The sequence below is a fragment of the Danio rerio genome, chromosome 12 (assembly GCF_049306965.1).
Source record: "Danio rerio strain Tuebingen ecotype United States chromosome 12, GRCz12tu, whole genome shotgun sequence".
In the NCBI taxonomy this organism is placed as follows: Eukaryota; Metazoa; Chordata; class Actinopteri; order Cypriniformes; family Danionidae; genus Danio; species Danio rerio.
The window spans coordinates 13,258,261-13,281,686 of record NC_133187.1 but is presented as its reverse complement, the minus strand read 5'-3'; the positions used below and the strand labels follow the sequence as shown (position 1 = coordinate 13,281,686).

General features: G+C 38.6%; 1 protein-coding gene across 7 annotated transcripts in view; it reads right to left on the bottom strand.

The window, feature by feature from the left end:
• Positions 1-23,426, bottom strand: part of grid1b (glutamate receptor, ionotropic, delta 1b) — a 737,476-nt gene that overhangs the window by 123,798 nt on the left and 590,252 nt on the right. The window lies entirely within an intron of this gene.

The following is a 23,426-nucleotide window of genomic DNA, read 5'->3' as shown; positions in this document are numbered from 1 at the left end:
CTTTTTTCTGATTTTGTGTTCAACAGAAGGTAGAATGTTATAAAAGCTTGGAAAAAGTGGAGAGTTGTTTGTCACACGTATATGTAGAGTAAAGATAGGCCTACTTTAAATAGGCCTACACAAGCATACAAGCTTGCAACACTGTTTCCATATGTTTGTTGGAACAAAAGATTCTGGAATCACAAAATTTCTGAATTCCAGTATGTTTGCAAAGACAGAACTTGTGATCATAGATGAATAAAAACGTTTTTGGGAAATGCAAAAAAAAATATTTAAATGGATATGCACTATAAAGTATACAACACTTTAAAATGATAAAATCCATGATCCTTACAGTTTAATTTGTAATTCCTAACTCAATTTTGCTTAATTTGGACCAATAAGGTCTGTTAACATTTATTCCAAATTTCAAATTAAAATACTGAAATTTAAAAGAGTACATTGTATTTAGTTCAATCCATCTTTATTTAATATTGTTTTTTATAATGCAGATTTGTCAAAGCAGTTTAACCTAGATTAGTAAAAGCGATACTATTTCAAATAAATGGATTGAAACTGCTTTAGCTGAGTTTAGTATAAATGTCACTGTTGAAGTTATATTAATACAGAATATTACATAATATAAAATATTTTAGCTTTAAAATCTATTTCAATTATATATATAAATTCACAGACTACCCATTATTTTTCAGCACTGTCAACAATAAATGTTTTCTAATTCAAGTTGTAAAATTTTAAACACCGATCAGACTCTATAATTGGCTAGATTGTATTCGACACAATGTATCTCTAATCTACTGATGCTTTTTAAAAAACTGTTTACTCTTCCTTACAACAAAACCAACCATTATCTAGTCTAAAACCCTTAATTGCTTACTCATGATGTGTGTTTGATAATCAGACTTTTTACCTGTGACATCTGATCGGATTTTAATTATTATTTTTTTGGAGAATTTTGGGTCACACTTTATTTTGATGGTCCATTTCTTGAATTTACGCTGCATTGCATTTACGTGTGTACTAATTCTCATTAGATTATAAGTAGACTGTTAGGTTAAGTTTAGGGTTAGTGCAAGTTGACATGTACTTACAAAGTTTCTTATAGTAAGTTGAAGGTCTGTTGAAGGAGCAATATCAACACATATTAAGCAGACATTTTACTAATACTCAAATGGGCCATCAAAATAAAGTGTTACCAAATTTCCTACTCCTTCTTTTAACAAAGCCCACCAATAACTGCTTTATACATTTATAAAGATTCATACTGCTTTTTACAACACTGCGATAAACATGTGGCACTGGCTTTTGTGCCAGACAACTTTATAAGTAAAACAGAGCATTGCATTCTATACTATCATTGTTGGATAATCCAGTGGTTCCTAGACTTTTTTTATCAGATACCACCTCAGAAAAAAAATATTTCTCCAAGTACCATCATAATGACCAGTTTTGAAATAAAGTAGCATAGTAGGCGTAGTAAAGCAGCTACAGGTTTTGCAGTTTATAAAAAAAATATATATATTATTACCAGCCACTTTAAACATTATAAATAGTTTGAATGTAAACACTGTACTGTCTATATGTAAAAATCGAACAAACAAAATAAAATATCAAGGTTTAAATTAAAATGTGCTTTTAAAAGTTAATTAAAAATGGTAGGCTACTGTTCTTAAAAGGTCACGAAACAACAAACCACATTTTTTGAGCTGTTGACACAATTATGCTGCTAAAAACAATGTTGCTTGGACCTCATAAATATAACATAAAAATATATGTCATTCTATTCATTTATGAATCATTTTTGATACATTTTGAATATTTATGTTGCATGTATATATGACATATTGGTCCCTCTGCGTACCCCTAGACGAATGCCCGCATTCCACTAGTGGTACACATTCCACAGTTTGAGAACCACTGGGATAATCCATAAAATTTGGTCTGTGATAAGCAATACTGTCATAAAAGTATGGCTTTAAAAAACAAAAACAAAAACAAAAAAAAAAACAATGTATATAGTGAAAATCTGCTACACAAATCAACTTGACCTGACATTGGAGCATTAAGCGACTACCTGGAGTTCTATGCATACATGATGAACACAACATGCAGCACAACTACTTTTCAAAACCACCTGTCACAGTGCAAAGCAGCGAGTGGGTGCTTCATTACAGGAGATGTGTCTATTTTTAGCCCTCAGGTAAAAGCTTTCGTCTAAGTACTGCAGCTGCAAGTAAGACAGCATGATGACATCATCACTGCAGTCTGAATGACCTCTTGATGTGCCTTTTGTGCCTTTTCATCAAGGTTGTTTTGATAAATATTAAAACAATGAACAAACCCAGTTACATAAACATTGGCAGGCAGCAGAGATATGTGATAGAAAATTGCTGGGTAAGTTTATACAAATGAGACACACACACATGCACGCATACTGTATATATGGTTTATGAAGACTCACCAAGACCTGTAATTTATAATGTAAAAACGTATTACATTAAAAAGGCTGTTCATATCGACGTTGACATGAAACAATACCAAATATGTTCTGTGCTGGATCCGGTAAAACGTGAACATGCCTTTCTTTTCAAATGTTAACAGAGTGTGGGTGTGTGTGGGACTGATCATGACTGAAGATGTGTGAACATTAATGAGTAAACATTCTGGTGATTAATGTAATAATCTAACCTGCAACAGCAGATTCGTCAGCTGTTTGTTAAAGAAAGTATCAGAAATATTATTGATGTATGGGACTTTGTCAGAGCTTGACATTAACTTTATTAGTACACAGTTCATAGATCAGTTTCATTCTCCCTTTCACAAGTGTACCACATTGTTTACAGATTTAAAAGGATTTGTAAGCTTGAGATCCTCTGCTGTTTGTCATTGCTACAATACGACCACTGTCAGATTCAAAATATTGAAGCTTTTGCCACTGTGTGGATAAATACTGAATGTGTCTCATGGTTAAGAATAGAGCAATATGCTGGTGTTTAATGCACTTGCTTTAATGCACTCCTGCATTGGGCTCACACATATACTCTGCACTCTGACTACTTCAACAATGTTGATAAGTCATGATGGGTGTTTCTCTCTGTCTTGCACAGAATAGCTTTTTGGAAATTGTTTACATGAGGCATGTCCTCATCAGTGATGTGAATAACTAATATAATAAATAAATTATGTTACTAATGGTGATACTTTTTTCCAGTAACAAGTAATCAAATTAATTACTGTTTTCCAACCAACCAGTGATGATGATTGGTTTGTCTGTGAACGTGGCATAAATGAGAACAAGATGATTGGCTTAGAGTACATTTCCATCATTTGCCAATCAGTTGTCTTTCACATTGCCCCACGACTACATTAAAATAGTGTAAATTAAGTTACAATGTGTTATATATATATTTTTTTTATAGTCAATTGACAAAATCTTTTCAAAAATCTAAATCAAATCAGGCCTTTATTTGTCACATACACTTTTGTATAGTGAAATTGAACCTCCTCCAAAATTGATATTATAACCCATTAAAAAGGGTTTTAAATACTACAGTATGTTGGGAAAGCGTCCGCGGAGGGGAGACCTGATGACAGCCTGTGGACTAGCCCCTAAAAAGAGGGGAGTACATAAAAGAGGATGGTTAGCGGGGAGGGAAGACACGAGCCCGCCTTAAAAAAAGGGGGACTAAACCAAGGTTGAATGAGATTTTGGGATCGCCCGCAGGGGATCACACATAGCAGGCACCTATACCAAGAATGGAGGCTGACTAGCGGGCATGCCAACAACGTAACGGGCCAACGTCTGACTTCTCTGCTGAATCATATGCAGGGGGCCTCGGAGGAACTCTGCAGGGTTCGCCAAACGGGGAACTGAACTGACAAAGCTGAAAAAGTGCATGCATCTCCATGTTAGTGAGAATGACGAAGCAAGCGTGTTTCAACACCCTAACCAAATTGTTTCCTCAATCACCAAGGGTTACCTAATACCCTTGAGGAAACCGTCTCCACTCGCAGATTGTAAAACCTTGCAAATGTATTTGGTGTTGCCCAGCTCGCAGCTCTGCAAATGTCTGTTCGTGAGGTGCCCAAGAGGATGCGATGCTCCGTGTGGAGTGCGCTCTCACCCCTGGGGGACACGGCTCACCTCGGCTCTGATAGGCGAGGAAGATGGCATCCACTATCTAGTGGGCCAACCTTTGTTTAGATACGGCACTTCCCTTCTGCCGACCACAGTAACAGACAAAGAGCTGGTCAGAGGATCTAAAGCTCTGAGTGCTTTGCACATTGGTTTGCAAATCGCAAACAGGACAAAATAATGAAAGGGCAGGGTCTGCCTCCTCCACGGGCAGCGCTTGCAGGCTCACTACCTGATCCCTAAACGGCGTGGTAGGAACCTTGGGCACATAGCCGGGCTAGGGTCTCAGGACAACGTGAGAGTAGGCTGGCCTAAATACTAGGCATTAATCACTGACCGAAAATGCCTCCAGGTCCCTGACCCTCTTAATCGAAGACAAAGAAACCAGGAGAGCTGTCTTCAAGGACAGAAATCTCAAGGATACTAAATCAAGTGGCTCGAAGGGCTCCTCACGTAGGCTCGTTAGCACTACTGCTAGGTCCCAAGAGGGCATGAGAGGGGGCAGGGTGAAACCAAATGCCTCACACCTCTGAGGAACTGGATGATGATGTTATGCCTCCCCACGGTGCCGCCATCTACCGCATCATGATGAGCGGAAATAGCGGTCATGTAAACCTTCAGTGTGCATGGCGACAGCCGTAGCTCCAACCTGTCCTTAAGGAAAGAAAGCACTACACTGATCTTGCAAGATCGGGTGTCTTCTCGGCGAGAAGCGCACCACTCCGTTAATAGACTCCACCTCAGGGTGTAGGCATGCCTCGTAGAGGGTGCTCTAGCCTGAATGATGGTATTAACCAACGCCATCAGTAGGTTACCTAAGTCTTCCTTGCGTCTATGGACCACATGTGGAGGTTCCACAGATCTGGGCGAGGGTGCCAGATGGTGCCCTGTCCCCAAAAGAGTAGGTGCTCTCTTAAAGGAAGTTACCAGTGGGGGGCCGTCGTGAGGAGGGAGCGCTCTGAAATCCAGGTTCGGTTGGACCAGAGAGGCGCAACTAACAAGACCTGCTCTTCGTCCTCCCTGGGCTTGCACAGTAACTGCGCAGGCAGGCTCACTGGGGAAAGTTTGTGCATGCCCCGATGCCAGCTGTGGGCCAATGCACGCTTGATCTGGGGAATTGCTTCATACCCCCCGCCTTTAAAAGTGGTGAGGGCGGAGGCGCACGTAGATTGGGCAGAGAAAGGTGCCCTCCAAGACAGCATGAGCCTACTATGTACCTCCAGGAAGAAGGGGACAGGAGGTCTAGAAGGCTCAGCCTTCTTACAATCCTCCATGTAGCACCCATCTAGTCGGTCCGGCCGCAGAGCTGGAGGATAAACCATCTCCAACCCCACGCCTGAAGAAGCCCAGGAAAGCACAGCTAGCATATCCGCTTCTGGATCCGGAGAAACTCTCGCAACCCTGGAGGGAGGGAGCAGGTCTGGATTCTCTTCAGATAATGTTAGCCCACCTTCCGATGCAATGATGGACATCTGGTCCAAAGCTTGGTCTAAAGCTTGGATAGAGCATGCTGAGGAGTGGGAGGTCCGCGAGTCAGGAGGAGAAGTATTTACTCCAACTGTGACCCTCAGACCTGCCCGAGTGCCAACCGAGCCATGATCTTAGCAACGCAACAGACATGACATCGCAATGATGGCATACACTGCCGGCAAGCACCGCATTTACTTGCTGGACCCCCAGACATGTAAAGCAGTGCTCATCTGGGGACAGGAAACCACCAAATCCAGAAACACACTCACGACCGTGTTGCTCTTTTAGAAAAACTTGCTTCCTTATACAAACCACTCTTGGAGGACCAGACCCAAAGATCGCCAGGCAAGGGAGAAGAACCCAGCTCGACCGTCTGCCAATGCGTGAACACACTCTTGACCGGGAGAAGCTGCTTCTCGATCTCTCTCTGTGTAGACAGCTTGGAGAAACCCTCAGTGACTCTCTCAGAGGCTCGTGAAAGGCTCTGAAAGTGAAAAAGATGTCGAGCATTGCACTAGCCACGTCTTTATACTATGACTGATTGTCATTGACGCCAGCTGTGCATGCTGACGCCACCAATTCATTTGGCATTTCATTGGCTTGATTTTATACTCCATCAGATGATTGGTTTTTGACAAAAACCCCATAGTGGAAGTTTCCATAAAACATTGGAGTTCCTCATCCGAAGGGGAACTGATGATCTCAATTAGGTGTATTAAGTAAGGAAGACATGATGTGCAGGGCAGGGGTGGGGGTGGGGTCCCGAAGACTTGAATTGAGAACCATTGTCATCTTGACATGTATAAAATTTTTTTTGTGTCCTTGTACACCACACAAACCAAAACACACGCAAGGCATACAAGCATGCTCTTTTTCAGCTGCATTAGGTAAAAAAAACATTCACACGGCCTTTGAAACAGTCTATGGCTGTATAACCAATAGTTCTTTTGACCACTGCCAAATCCCATTACACTGGGTCTTATAATCAACAGCCTTTTCATCTGCCGCAGAAAGAGTTGTGATTACTCTACTGATTTCTGAAATCTTATTTTAAAGCCTAAAATTGAAAAGCTAGTTTTGCAATTGTGAGGCCAACATTAGATGTGTCTGGGTTTTGTTGCTTCAGCTTTAGTTTTGTTAGTGATTTTAGGCATCAGACACATTTTGCTACACTTTTTTTTGTCTTACACAAGTGCCAAAACATATGAGACATGGATTAAAAATCCAAACATTTCTAAACATTGATTTGTGCCACCTTTAACTTATTTGACAAGCATCAGATGTGTGTCTCATATAAATATGTGAAGAGTTTCGTTGCAAAATGGGATATATCTATTTTGGAAAATTTTGGTTATTTGACATTATTTTGTAAGACATCAACAGTCAAGTTCATTCACAATTTTGGTACATATAAACTATTTTTAATTAAATTTTATGTCCATAAATGGTTCATAAATTAGTCAAAAAAACATGCCAAAATGCAACATATTAATCTTAACATTGTCAAACATCTTAAATTGGTTAAAAAAACAATAAATCATAAATATATGGAATAGTATATACAAAGATTGATTAATAATAATAAGATTCTTAGTTAGATTTGGCCAGAATGTATACAAAATAACATAACAATTTTATTTTATTTTTTTTGCAAATCTTTATATCCACCCTATGTTCTACTACAATGTTCAATGTTCAGTGAATCAATGTTTAGTTTGATAAGTAAGATTAAGTTAGTCAGATAAATGACATGTAGCTTGTTACAGAAAGAGTAAAGGGCAGCTCCTTTACACCGCTGCTGAAAACCAAACTTGTATGATCGGAGTGGGTGGAGCCACTGTGTCACAGAGTCCGCGACACAAGCTCGCCTCGCCCAGTCATATTTAATTAATTATTTTACTGTAATAATAATAATAATAATAATAATAATAATAATAGCTTATTTATTGGTTGTTGTAAAAAAGCAAAACCGTTTATTTTTCTCCAAATCAACCTGTGCCCTTTATGTTCGATTATAATAAATCAACAACAACAAGAATTAACATAGCTTTTAGGCTATAAATAATATATGCAATCGCATAAGTAAATCTTCAGATAGGCTACTCAGCTACATGTATGAAATTATTTTAAAAATAAACTTACAAAGGACACTTAGAAATGTCGCCTTACAGACAGGTATCTTGTAATGGGGAGGAGCACAGGAAAAAAAGGCACACCTTGCCTTCCTCTTCACATCAGCGGAGACTCGTACCCCGCTGCATTTGTGTATTGTTGACAGACGCAGAAGTCTGGTCCACTTTTGTAGCATATTTATACATTTTTGTGAAGGCTTTATCTTCTATCGCTAAATCAATGAGCAAACTCGGAGAACTTCACTGGCGGTGACTCTCTTCCCAGGGGATGTCAAGCTCGTGGAGCATCCTGAATGTTCTATAACTGTTATATTGCACTTTTTAAAAAACTGGTCTGGCGGATATTGCGTTTTGTGAAAAAAAAAAAAATATTTTGTACTCCGCCTAAAATGTATATTCTTAAATGTTCTTAAATTGCAGCAATTCATATATATATATATATATATATATATATATATATATATATATATATATATATATATATATATATATATATATATATATATATATATATACACACACATAGATTAAGGTACATCTGAACAGTGATTTCCAATAATAAAATCCAAATGTCAAAAAATGGCGTTTATCGCGTTTTGCAACCAAACCATTCATCATTCATTTTTCTTTTTTTCCATTTTCATTACCGATAATTTGATGTGCTTTGGTCGACTCTCAGCATTATGCTGCTTGACTGCCTGTCTGGGTTTCAAGAATGGTAGTAACGGTCTGAACACGAAAACTAGACAGCCTAATTCAACACAATGCATGAAGTTGTGAACATGAGAGCTGGTGCAAATGCAGCAAACACAAGCATTTAAGTGTCTTAAGTTGTACATTTGTCTTTTGTTAATAACTTTCGTTTGATGCACTTTGGTCCACTCTCTCACGCTGCCTGACAAAGGGATTTACATTCAGACTAATGCAGCAATTAAAATGATACACGGTTTCACACTTTACTAAGTCATATCAGCGTGGATTATGTCAAGACATATTCCTTTTTTAAGATGATGAATTCAATCTCTCAACATGTATGAGAGATAAAAACCTGCCATGTGAAAAATGCTGCCATCCTGATCTTAGTTTGGTTTGAAAATGAGCAGAGATGAGCAGCTGTAGTAGTGTAAAGTGAAAGTACCTGCCCCCATTAAGTCAGTACCAGACCTTGTTGAGCATCAAATGATTGGTAATTAAAAGGAAAAAATAATAATAAAAATTATATATATATATATATATATATATATATATATATATATATATATATATATATATATATATATATATATATATATATATAAAATTGAAAATGTATTTTTCTATTAGAAAAACATCTGATGCTTGTATTTGCACCAGCTCCATATATACAACTTCACGCATTGGGGTAAATTAGGATTTACAGTCTCTGTGTTCAGTCCATTACTCACACTGTATATGTTCATCTGAGGGAAAGGAACCAACCCTGTGACATCAGACACAGCGATATTCCAAGATGGTGGCACCCCAGGTCTAAAGGCTATAATAAAACATTTCATTTTCTGCTAAATGGTTACATTAATCAAGTTTGTTTAATATATTTTCCTTAAAGTGGAATCCAATGTACAAAATAATGTAAACTTGACTAAGTGCTTCATTTTCCCTTTAACAGAATTTTTCTAAACAGAGTTATATTTCTTTGATCTGAACACATTTTGAAGTTATAAGCTTAAACATAGAAATTGGAGCAAATCACTGGAATCCTATTTATACTTTCATGGGGAAATTTACTGAAATAACTGGAGGAACAGCCATTCTTGAGGTGCTGCCTCAAGCCCGAGGTGCTTAATTTGGTGGAACACTGCAGAGTAGAAGCTGCAGTAACATGTCCATCATCCTGAATGAGAAGCTCATATAAAGCACACACAGAGCGAGATAGAGAGAGAGAGAGAGAGAGAGAGAGAGAGAGAGAGAAGAAGAAAACAGAACACCACCTGCTGTTTTTCTTTATGCTTAGAGACTTGCTCTAGATTTAACGGTTACTATTGCAACTGCAATCTGGTCTATCCTGAGATTCACGATAATTCAGAATTGCACATTTCCAGTTATTGTGCTTTTTTAGTCTGTCCTACATCATGATTCTTCTTAAGTGTGTAATTAAATACAAATCTTCAAACAAGTGAACAATTAAAAATATTCACATTTCTGATTTGTCTGTAGTGTGTTTCCCAAAAGCCTCATTAGCCAAGTTCTTTAGCAAGATGCAAGTTCTGTCATTGCCAATGTACTAAACTTAGTTTCCATTTCCCAAAAGTTTAGATCTAAAGAGTATTTACAAGCAGCGTTGCAGTAAGGCGGGAACTACATCTCTTGACCTGTGGTTAGAAGCAGTTTTTGTGCAGACAGATTTGTAAAGAAACCCTGGAGACTGGCATAAAAGGGAATCTACAATAAATCAAACTGGGGGAAAAAAGTGAAGCAGTCTTCACTTTTTTAATTTTAATTTTTTAAACAAGCTTCTTCTTTTTCAGTTTTTGATTAGCAAAGTTGGCTAACTAATGTCAATTATTAATAAAAGTAAACTCTGTGATAATTTAATAATAATAAAAAACAAAAAAAATGTTCAGGTTGCACCTGCCAAAAGATAAGCAAATGTAAAAATAATGCATAGTCTCACCTACATATACAGGGTAATTCAAAAAGAATACCACAACTTATCTCTATTTAATCAAAGAAACATGATGGAACCTTGGGTAATTAATTATGATTAAAGAGTACTTGACAACATTTTTTTTCAGTAGAAAACAAGTTCCCCTTCGGGAGGGCAACTTTAATGCTATGTGGAAAAAACTTCCACTATGGGGATTATGTCCAGAAAGCCAATCATCTGAAAGAGTATGTAAACAATGGCAATGAAATGCCAATAAGTTAGCAGCTTCAGCTTGCGCAGCTTATGCTCATTGCAATCAATTTGGCAAAATTAGCACAGCACGTGCAAAGCTAAAGCATTCCTTGAGAGTGAACGAGAGCAGTCTCCCTGTCCAGAGTGTGTGACATGCAGAGGCAGATGGTCAAGCTGGGTTTCTGGGTCCTCCAGAGCGGTTAGTATTGATGCAAATTTCCTAAAAGAGCAACACAGTCGTGCAGCGTGTTTTTTTCAAAACGTCGCTCCGACTGTGCGTTTTTGGATGCGGTGCTTTCCTGTCCCCAGATGAGGGGCTTGCGAACCTCTCGTTCCTTTGCGTTCTTTATCCAAGCTATGAGTGAATGAAGCGATCCATCCTCGGATGGCTCCGCCCTCACACTTGATGACACAGAAGCTCTGATGTCCACCGCTGCATTGGAGGATGGGCTGTCATTGTCTGATGTCATTGTCCCCTCAGGAGTGAGCGCGGCGATGGATCTAGAATCAGACATAATAACCGTGCTTTCTTGGGCTGTTCGTCCGTGGGCCTGGAGATGGTTTGAGAGTGCCATTGCGGGCCCACATGGTGCCTCCTTCTGCTGGAGTTAGCCTCGTCTCCCGTCCAAAGTGTGTTGGTTTTCTGTCTCCCTCGGAGCCAGAGCCCACATAGCCGTGTGCCAGGCTGCTTTTACCTTGCAGGCTAGAGTCCATGCGCGGGCGCTGGCCAAGTTGCACGAGGGTGGTTCCGACCCAGGCTTGATACAAGCCTTGCACCCGACTGAGCTCCAAAGATCTCATGTCCGCTGCGTGTGCCCTGGGAAGGATGATGGCCACTTTAGAGGCCCAGGAGTGCCATCTTAGGCTAAACTTGGCAAAAGATATGCGCTGAGTCAGAAAAGTTCTCTTTCTTGACTCCCCCATATCCCAGGCTGGCCTGTTTGACGACACTGCCAGTGGATTCACCCAGGCATTCACAGCGGTGCAGTTGGATATGATATGCTGAGTTATCTGTTGGTGGAGATGTAAGATCGCTCCCCCTTCCACCAGACCATCCACATACACTGCTTGTCGCTAAGAACGCCAGTCTACCAGAGCTGCCCTGCCCCAACCTCCGGCCAAGCGGCAGCATCGAACACCTCGCAGACAACCAGCCTGCTCTGGTTACTAAAGTAACACTCGTTCCCTGACGGGGGATGGAAATGCTATGTTCCTTTTCCATAATAATTGCTCCTTGCTGCACGAGCTGAAGCTGCCAATTCATTGGCATTTCATTTGCCCGTTTACATACTCTTTCAGATGATTGGCTTTCTGAATAAAATCCCCACAGTGGAAGTTTTTTTCCACATAGCATTTCTGTTCCCTCTCTCGGGAAACGAGGGTTACTTTAGTAACAGGAGCTTTCATACTTGCTCAATATGACCCCCTTCAGACACTCGAGTGACATCAACCCAATACTCAAACTCATTCCACACTTTTTGTAGCATCTCAGGCATGACAGTTTCAAGAACTAAAATAAACATCAGAGCGTTCTTAAATCAATGACAGAAAGAGCTTAGCTCTCCTTGTCTTCTTTGCAGAGTTCTAGATTTTCAAAGCTGTGTTTTTTTTTTTTTTTTTTTTTTTTTGGAATCAGCCTGTTCTGTATCATTTATAAAAGCTATAACATGTTAAAAATGTTCACTTTGAAGTTAAAATTTTTCAGTATTTATTTTGCTAGCAAACATTATTATTTTTTGGGTGAACAATTAATCCGTGCAAGAAAATACAATTAAAACAAATGTCTGTTTTGGTATCAAAGTCTGACCATTTGCTTCCTTACCTGAAGTGGCGGCCCTTCCCTGGTGACATCAGTTTGATGGCTTTAGAAACAGCATTCTTAACCAGGCCCCTTTTACCATTAGTTTGCTATGAGGAAATCATGGTCAAAAACAAAACCCTGCACCCAATGTTTCAGTGAAAAGTACATCAGCACATTGATATAAAAGCCTCAGCAACTTCTGGTTTATGCACTACTGTAAAATAGTACATGGACAAATCAACAAGCCAGAATCAACAATAATAATAATAATAATAAAAAATGATAACAATTTGCAAAATTACACTGGGAAAAATACATTTTTGGAGACATGTCCTGTAGTCTGATGGAACTAGGATTGAATTGTTTGGCCATGATGACCAGTGTTACATTTAGAGAACAAAAGGGAAAGCTTACAAGCCTAGGAACACCATCCCAACTGGGAGGTATGGTGGTGGCAGCCACATGTTGTGGGGCTGTTTTGCTGCAGGAGGGACTGGTCCACTTCATAGCATCGATAGCATCATGCATAAATACCATTATGTAAAAATACTGAAACAACATATCAAGAACTCAGCCAGGAAATTAAAACTTGGCCACAAATGGGTCTTCCAAATGGACCATGACTCTAAGCATACTGCCAAATTAGTTGAAATGAGTTTTAAAGACAACAGAGTGAATGTTTTGTAGTGGACATCACAAAGCCCTGAACTCAATCCTATAGAAAAATTGTGAGCTGAGTTGAAAAAGCTTGTGCGAGCAAGACAGCCCACAAATCTGACTCAGTTACACCAGTTCTGTCAGGAAGAATGGGCCAAAATTCCTTCAAACTATTTCGAGAAGCTTGTGGAAGGATACCCAAAACATTCGACCAAAGTTATACAGTTTAAAAGCGAAGCTAAAAAATACCATGAAAAGTTTGTAAACCTTTGACTGTCTAGAAATTATTAACAAATTCTCTAAAAAAACTAATTATCTTGTTATTCTGGCATTTAGCAAATGTAAATCATTTAGGTAATCCCAACAGAAATAAAATAGTAAACGTTTAGATTTAACATCAGCCATTTATAAAAAATAGTTTTGTTCCTTTTTTTAGAGTGTATGTAAACTTCTGGTTTCACTTATAATTCACAATCCCCAGAAATGTATATAGGGCTATGTTTTCGGAATGAGCATATGTTGAAATTACATGTTAATCTAATAAATCCATACTTCTATCACTTATTATAAATTATTATTATAATATTAATACATAAATAAATGAATACATAAATATGTACACATATAAGTAAAACATTTGTGCATATTTAAAATACTAATTTTTACCCTGCCTGATTATTTTCTGAACTAATGTCAGCAAACACATTTCTTGTCAACCGTTGACATTTCTATTTATCACAGTAGTAGTTGCATACACTCCCAACAAATGTATGATTTGCCATGTCATTTTTGCTCATGAAAACTTGGAGCCATTGGGTCAAACCCATTTGTTCCAACCACTTGCCAAATAGAAGCTTAACCATCCAATCAATTCTCAGTACAATAAATCCTCACATTCCATGTTAAATATCCAATTTGTGTTTACTTTTCTGAATCGCTAATACACACACATTTATTTTTTCTCCCAAGACAAACAAGACAAACACACATCATCCATATTCCGTCCTATGACTTCTTAAATAGAGCTAGAACTGTGAATAATAGCAGCATTAAAACTCATGGACAGTTCTTATTGCACGTCACGTCTCTGTTTATAGCTAGCTATTCGTCAGATATGTGTGTGCGTGTGTGTGCCATTCTGAGAACAGCCAAGCCTGTCACACAATTCCTGACAGATACAGACTTTTGTATTAGACATGCACTCACTCTTCTTCCATTTATATCACTGAAATGTACGTGACAGGAAACTGGGATTCTTTGAGTTGATTGGCTAAGACATATTGGTGCAGCAGAAAGGCACAGAGTGGAGAAACTGGTTAAGCAATAAATGAGTGGAGATAGCTGATGGAGGGGGAAAGGGGATGGATGGATTTGAAGCTCAGGGAAATGAGGTAGTGAAGCGTCTCGCTAGAGGCACGGGCGATGGATTGCTTGAATGAGCGGGGCTCTGGAGAGGAAGGCCGGAACACAGCCAGTTTAACACTGTGACGAGGCTTCAAATCTTAGGCTCAGCTGGCGGCACAGCAGGGGGTCTGCTTCATTCACGCTTCGGACAGAACACGTTTATCAAGACTAGGGGAGAGAGAGGACCTGAGTTCTGAGGTGAATATTTACCAGCCCATCTGTCCTTGTCTTGTTTTCAAAATTCAGTTTTCACCTCACGTTTGCGTCTGCTTCCTGCTACACTCTGGACCAGCATGAGGGAGTGATTACATTGTCATGGCTCTTAATACCACACAACATAGCGCTCACTGTCTGCATGGGAGATATTGCTCTTGTCCTGGTCGCCCTGATCTGTAATAAATAATCAACAAAGGCGTCTGCTATGACTAAATAAACTCATCAGAAAACAGAAACGCACACAAAGGAGTTAACCTTTCTTAGACGTTAAATAGGTAAGAAATCAAATCACACTTCATAAATTGCCCAGTGTGTTTATTTCAGTGTGGAAAGCAAGAGGGAAATTCTTTTGAAAATGGACTATGGATTGTAAGGTGTTTTTAAAATGACAGTGTGTACTGAAATTAATGTATTCACAATGAAAACCATAGCTGTACATTAAAATCCCATTTAAAAACGCGAAACATGTCAAACACACATGAAACAGATGAATTTAGAACAATTTAGTGTGGAAAAAAGTAATCACGTGTATATACATACAAAGTTGAAGTCAGAATTATTAGCCCCCCTTTGTTTTATTTTGGCTAGAATAAAAGCAGCTTTTAATTATTTTTTTTAAGGTCAAAGTTATTAGCCCATATTAAGCTATTATTTTTTCCATAGTGTACAGAACAAGCAACTGTTATACAATAACTTTAACAAATATTGTTTACTGTCATCATGGCAAAGATAAAAAAAAATCAGTTATTAGAAATTAGTTATTAAAAGTATTATGTTTAGAACTGTGTTCTCTCCATTAAACAGAAATTAAGGAAAAAAAATAACAGGGGGGGGGGGGGGGGGGGGGGGGGGTTGGGGGAGGGGGGGGGGGGATGGGGTAATAATTCTGACTAACTTTATACATATACAGGGCAAACATTAACACCCGCCAACCTGCCAAATGCAGGTAGATTTTACACCAACTAGCCACTTAAAAAAACTAAAAATACATTTTTTTATTACCAGTGCTGGCAAGTCACTAAAGATTAGAATTAAAGTTCATGACTGTTTGTCAATATGAATGGAAATGTGATCTTAGAATTGAGAACCAGCTTTATTTGTGGCTGCATTTCTCAAGTAAATTCACCAGAGGCCGCCGTTGACTGACCAACTGACCAACCCCTTCACCAACCCCCTTCCCTAAACCCATTGTTTAAATAACTGTTTGCGCAAGCAAAAAAAAGCAGGTGAATACTGAATGAGCGGATGATTATGCACACAGTGAGACACACAGCCACACTCTTGTTACCTTCCGTGAAACAACCGTACCTGTAAATGCAACTGGTGCGATGGGTTCTCTTTGAAATGGATAGGACAAAGAGCAATGCTTTTGCCCCCACAGTCCTGCTGCTTTCAAGAGCTCGAGACTTTTTGTAAACAGGAGTGGTTGCCACTTTCACTTTAACCATTCTTTGAACAGATTATTCATAAGCTAAACATTAATTGTTATGCACGTGATCATTCTTTCATTATCGCACACGGTATGCTTTTCACCCGGTTTCTTGCTTACAGTTATTTTTAATATGGTTTATTATCATACTTTACTATAATATTACTTTAACAATAGATTAACTGTCCGTTTATGTATAGTCAACTGGTGATCTGAGACCATAAGCCTGGAAAGTACTGTGCATAGTTTTGATATATATATATATTTTTTTAAATGTCATTTTTTAATAAAAAGTGTATGTATACAGCTATATTTTGCATGTTTTGACACATTATTTAAAATTTCTGGCAAGGAAATAAATAGTTTGGTGTGGCCAAAGAAAAAAAAAAAATCCTTAGTGTTGAACCCTGAAAAGTCTTGTGAAATAAAACTAATTGCAATGCAACACTATGAAAGTACAATCTATTTTCTCATGCTCATTTGGGAAAATTAACAACACACAAATGAGTTAAATGAACGGGGAGTCATGTGGACAAAATAAAATATTTAGGTCTACAGATCTAGAGATTTTGCATATAAAATACATTTTCCCAACAACAAAATTGTGGCTAGTGAAAAAAAAAATGTTAGCCATAGTGTCTGGTGGTCAAAAAAGTTAACGGAGAGCCCTATATATATATATATATATATATATATATATATATATATATATATATATATATATATATATATATATATATATATATATATATATCAAAACAACAATCAGTGTTTTATACAGTGTGTGTTATTTTACAGTGAAGCTAATGTGGTAATTAGTGCTAACTGTCATGCATATAGTAATTTTAGCACTAGTGCTGTATCATATTTAGTCATCCTGTCAAAGGGCACTTTGACAAATCTACTTTTCAAGCTGTTTGGACAGACATGTGTAGTGTATAGACCATCATATTGGAGTGATATAAACACATCCAGTCCTTTTTTTACAATTAAACAACATGAAAAAGGTGGATCAATTGGAACAGTTTTGAGATTGATCGCAACTTCATATAGGAATGCGGTCCTCCCGCCCACCAATATAGATTGACAGGCGCGCATCACCATATCCTTAGTTTGTTGTTTCACGTCCGCCATTTTCAACATGTGAGTCAAAGCGATGTCACTAAAGGAACACCCTTGCTCTATTTTTAGATGTAAGGCTCATTGGGCTCAACACAAGATCAACATTCACCACATGATCGCTCTAATCGGAATTATTGTTTGTAACTTTAGGTAGGTTTGCAAACATGTGTACTTTTCATTTCGTCTAAACTTCAGCCGTTTGCATTTCTTGCGGTCACAGAAGCTCCCTGTGATTTTAACTAGGCGCAGCTGGAAAGTGTGAGGGCATTGCCTCACATGCTCATCTCTCCACTGGAAATAAAATAAAGAACTTGCCTGCAGGTCGCACACCAGGAGTGCCGCTCTGCGTAGCGCAATGCTCATTTTAGAAATCTAAACATAGGTTTCCATCAGGGTACACACAATGGCACTTCAAGTCGGTGGCTGTACACGGCGCCCAGCCACGATTCGGGACACTTAATGTTTCGCTCACATATGGATTTACTAACAATGAACTGAACGTGGGAATGTGCGCAGCTTCACGGCAGCTTTATGGCTGGTGTACGCACATTTTTTGTGTGTGTCTGTTTTATTCCACCACAGAGGGCCATCTAAAAAGTTTCATTAAAAAAAAACATGCAAATGTGCACGTCTTGTGTGCCGTGTTCTGGCTCTGAGCGGTGCATCCGATGCCTCAGTCAAACGTAATTCAGTGTGTGTAGTTATTAGTCTCGATGTAAGCTCGGCACTTTAAACTAGCCAACACAGTGAGCTGTAAAACTATACAAAGACACAAATGATTTTGAGCTCTCTGCTTGGTCTGTGTCCGAGTCGTACATGTATGGCTGAATGCTGGTCCTCTCACTCATGTTGCTTCTCTCTGTCTGCCTGTCTGTTGCCAAACACACAGCAGGGGAGGTCTTGGCTCCGCCCCCTTGTTACGTTGGTTGGGAAGTCATAACTAATTTTCATGTGAAACAACACACCCCTAAAACAGCGAGCTGTGCTCCCAAAATAACACTTTTAACAAATAATAATAATAAAAAAAATATCTGAACTGTGTTTTGAACAATCTAAACTGGCACACTCAGAAGAACCATAGTATTATTTTTAAATCATAAAAAAGGGGTAAACTATGTGCCCTTAAGTCATTTTTTAATATCTTAATCTAGTTTCATCTACCTCTCTTTTTTACACATTTTTTTTTATCTAACCAATAAATCTAGCTAGATTAATTTAAATAATCTAACCAGTACCATAATCTAATCATAGACCCTTTTCACAAGACTGTTATGATGCATGTAACTAACACAGACTCAATGTGAAAATGTACCCCTATATACATTTCTGGAGAGCACAAATCATGTAGCCAGAGCTATGTATGGCTGCATTTCATCTTTAAAACGAATATTGCGGGATGGTATGACGCCACTGATGACTTCTGTTTATTTTCGCACCTCCAGCTGACTGCTTACCTTCATGTGGACAGCTTTTCTACTGCTACCAGTTTGTCCAGTGGCTCACCATGTATGTTGGCGGACTTAAGATGCAGTGAGGAGTTGACCATGATGACAGGGTTAGTGTCTGGCAAAGAACAGTTCAAGAAAGCAGGCAAAAAAAAAAAAAGGCAAAAAATGTGGTAAGATCTGAAAATGTGGTAAAAATGTGCCTTTTCTGGATTGCTTTTGAAAACCCTGCTGGATGGATTTAGGGAAGGCGGTGGGCAGGTTGATCTGTGCTTTTGAAAACAATCATCGGTCATTGTTCGGTCATCAGTCGATGGATTTACGCGAGAACAGTGGGTGCGAATGGCACTCACGAGAAAACATTGAGATTTGAAAAGTGTAGATTTGCAAAAACAAAAACTGCAAAAAAAAAAAAAAAAGTATCTCCTGCGATGTATTCCGCTCTCTTCAGAAATGCATATAGGGGTCCGTATCAAAAAAGAGCCTGAGTTACATTTAAATCTTAGATTCTTGAAAGTATTTCTTATTCAGATGTTCAAAAATTTATGAAAATTTTAATAACACAATTTATATGCTCTCTAAACCACTCACAAAATACAGACTGTGAAAAGTTAAAAGTACTGATGGCATTTCAGACACGTCACAGAACAGCTGTATGCGGTGATATCACCAGCTGTCATCATGTGCACTTTCCTTATGTGGCCTAATCAGTGTGCATGAGAGGATGTACCCTTGAAGGGACAAGCAACTGTACGAATTTCAGGTGTGAGAATGCATGCACACATAATATGGAATAGGCTCCTCTCAAGTGAAACATGTAGTTAGTTAGCCTTTAAGCAACGTTTGTGAGACAATAGCTGTTCGGAATGTTCTGTTTCTTGTGGATTATGTTTCCTGGCTTATGTGCTTCTAAGCTCCCTGCATTATCTTATTATTTATTGTTAAATGTTATAACTGCTTTTTGATTAGCCTCTTATATATTGCCTTGCCTGCACCACCCCATGTTAATCAAATCATTTATTCATTTTCTTTTCAGCTTAGTTCCTTTATAAATCTGGGGTCACCACAGTGGAATGAACCGCCAACTAATCCAGCATATGTTTTACGCAGCGGATGCCTTTCCAGCTGCAATCCATCACTGGGAAACATCTATACACTCCCATTTACACACTTACTCTATGGACAACTTTTGCTTACCCAATTCACCTATAGCGCATGTGTTTGGACTGTGGGAGAATCCGGAGCACTTGTAGGAAACCCACGCAAACACGGGAAGAACATGCAAACTCCACACAGAAATGTTTTATCAGTCAATCAAAAATAAATATATAAATACGTGCAAGAATACAAGCATTCATAAACACATTTTAAGAAACACAAAGAACATTATTCTGAGCCACAATAGGATTACTAGACACGCCAGATTCCTAGACACGTCATCTCCCTGAAATTTCCCTTTTTACAGTCACATTAAAAACACAACCAACATAACCTTTTCATTACCAGAGCAAGCATTTTGCAACAATTTCATTAGCAAAAAACACATTGTTCGAGCTCAAAAATAGTCTATATTTTAGTCTAATTAGGCACAGTAAAGATCAATTTCCAAAAGCACAAACCTAAAAACTGCTGTTATTATCTTTTGCAGCATATTCACACTTTGTGTATTGTAATTTAATTAATACATTTAATTAAGTTATAAAATGTTATATGTTCATCTCGCTATTTCGTGTTTTTATTTTCTCTCTCTCTCTCTCTCTTACTTCTTTTTGTTTATTTTGAATATATTCTTGTTATAATGTACAATGGTTACTGTTCACTTGTTTTTGTACATTTTATTAAAAGGCACCAATGATGAAAATCAATTTTTGTAAACTGTTTGGACTGAACTGTGTGTGGGTCAGTGGCGCCCCCAGAAAATTTCCTTAGGGGTGGCCAGATGAGGCCACACCTAATCTTGGAGTGGCACACAAAAAAAATTATGAAAGTGAATAATGAGTAATGTTATTTTTTTTTCTTGTAAATAAAATAATGTGGTTTAAATTATTTAATTAATTATTCCTAAAACATTGCAATTTATCCCTTAAAATAATTTAAGAAGTACACATGCAAACCAAATAAAAAACAATATTTAATTTAAAACCACTTTTCAGGTCAGTTATTTTTCACATACTTTTATTATACAGCGTACAGAATATGCATGTCTAAAATGAATAAAGATAAATTAATTACTTAATAAACTAGACAAATGTGCAAACTGTACAAAAGGTATTACTATATACACACACTCACTATACAGACCCTAATATATCATTTATCCATGTTCACAATATCATTAATACATCTTCTTCTGTTGATACCTTTTTGCAAAATACATCCACAAAATCATTGAGATTTTTGACCCTTTTAAGTTTACCAGCAAAAAATGGAGTTGCTAAATAAACTAGATTCTGAAAAGCTGATTTCAAAATGCATCTATTTTCGGGGGGGAATTTGTGGTTTTTGGTTGGATGATACACAATTTTATTTTTTTATTTTAAAAATAATAATTTCTTAATGATAAATTTACAATCTTAGTGAATCAGCTAGTCTGTAAGAACTCATTAAGCTGCATTCCTCCTCCTGACCAGAAGGAGGTGCTCCTGTCTCCTTGCACAACAGGATCCAATTTTCATGCTTCCTCCTGAACAGTGGATGGCACCACTTTCTCACCATCTGCTGTGTGCCACCACTCAAGCTTGATTTGCAACACCTGTGTCTTGCCCTATATACGTGTCTGTGTTACAAGCTACTGTGTTCAGTCTTGAGCCAGTACCACCCGGTGTTCTCCAGATTGCCTAGAGAAGCTAAGTGACATTCTACTGTTGTGTTTTTGACCCTTGTGTCTAATTTGTTTTGCCTGTTTACTAGAAGCTCGGCTTCAGTTATTTCTGTTGTACTTTTGAATTCTATTTTTCTAGTAAAGATTATCTGTTTATTTTTTTCTGAAACCAAAGCCTCACGTTCCCTTATTATTCTTCTGCTCTTGGGTTCATCTAGTGAGGAGTTAGCTCAACTGGGAAAAGCCCCATTTGCACATTTAGTGAATGAAAATGTTTCTGATTCACGCATGCAAATTCATCTTCAGATAGTGTCTTTATAGCAATGTGCGTGCAGTAGATAGCTCAGATTACATTGGGAAAACAGGCGACCGCTGCAAATTGTGCTTTAATGTTTAGCTGGTCAAATGTAGGGTATGGAAACCTTTTATACCTGCTAGATGAACCCGTCTCATTCAGCTGCCATTGCAAGGCTCAGACACTTTGTAGAGAGGAAATTAACACAACTGCCTCTAGGAGTCGCCAATGGAAATAAAACAGACACACACAAAAAATGTGCGTACACCAGCCATAAAGCTGCCGTGAAGCTGCGCACATTCCCACGTTCAGTTCATTGTTAGTAAATCCATATGTGAGCTATTCTGAGCGTGAAACCTGGCGTACGCAAAGTTTTTGTGCGTACGCAGCGTTGTTACATGAGGCCCCAGGTTATTTGACCCTGATGTACATTCTAGCACCATCACTCAGCTCCTTTAATCCAATGATCTTGATGAACCAATGCAATTGGGGAGAACTAGATTGATCCAGACCGAACGGGATCGGCGGATGAAAGACAGATGCTGCCTCTACTGTGGAAAGCCAGGCCACTTCTGCTCCACTTGCCCTGAACTGAAGGAAAAAGCCACAAACCTTTTATAGACTGGTCCAGATGTGTGGTAAAGAGTTGGGGTATTAACTGCTGTGTTTCTGATTTTTCTTTTTGCCATCCTCTCGAGCCACTGGAGACATTTCTTGGACCTCAGCCCGATCCTTCCAGATCACCCTCAACCCACACTATATCCATACCTACCACAGAAGTGCGGGTAATACCCAAGCTCAAGCCATTAAATTTCGAGTCTCCAGCCCCATTGCCAGAGCCACCTAAGGTTCCTCCATGTTTGTCTCGAATTCCCCAAGAATACATGGATCTCAATGAAGTCTTTAGTAAGTCTCAGGCTACTTCATTACCCCTGCAACGTCCTTATGATTGTTCTATTGAACTTGTACCTGGAGCAAGCCCACCTCAAGGTAGATTGTACTCCCTCTCCGTTCCTGAAAGAACTGCCATGGAGAAATACTTGAATGAGGCTCTAGACAGTGGATTCATTCGCCCTTCAACCTCATCTGCAGGAGCAGGCTTCTTTTTTGTTTCCAAGAAGGATAGGAGTCTTCGACCCTGTATTGATTATAGAGGTTTGAATCACATCACCATTAAGAATCGTTACCCATTACCTCTAATGAACACTGCTTTTGAGATACTGCAGGGTGCCATGGAAATGCTTACCATCTGGTCAGGATGAAAGAAGGAGATGAGTGGAAGACCGCTTTTAACACCCCAACAGGCCACTATGAATATCAGGTAATGCCCTTTGGCCTTGTAAATGCCCCAGCCGTCTTCCAGGCATTCATTAATGATGTCTTCAGGGAGAAGTTGAACAGATTTGTTTTAGTTTACTTGGATGACATACTTATTTTTTCATGTAGCTATGAAGAGCATGTACAAGATGTCCGGCAGGTTCTCGCCCAGTTGTTGAGACACAGACTGTTCGTTAAGCTGGAGAAGAGCGAATTCCATGTCTCCAAAGTGTCGTTTCTTGGGTTCATAGTATCCAAATGTAGCCTTCAGATGGATCCTGTCAAGATTAAGGCAGTACTGGATTGG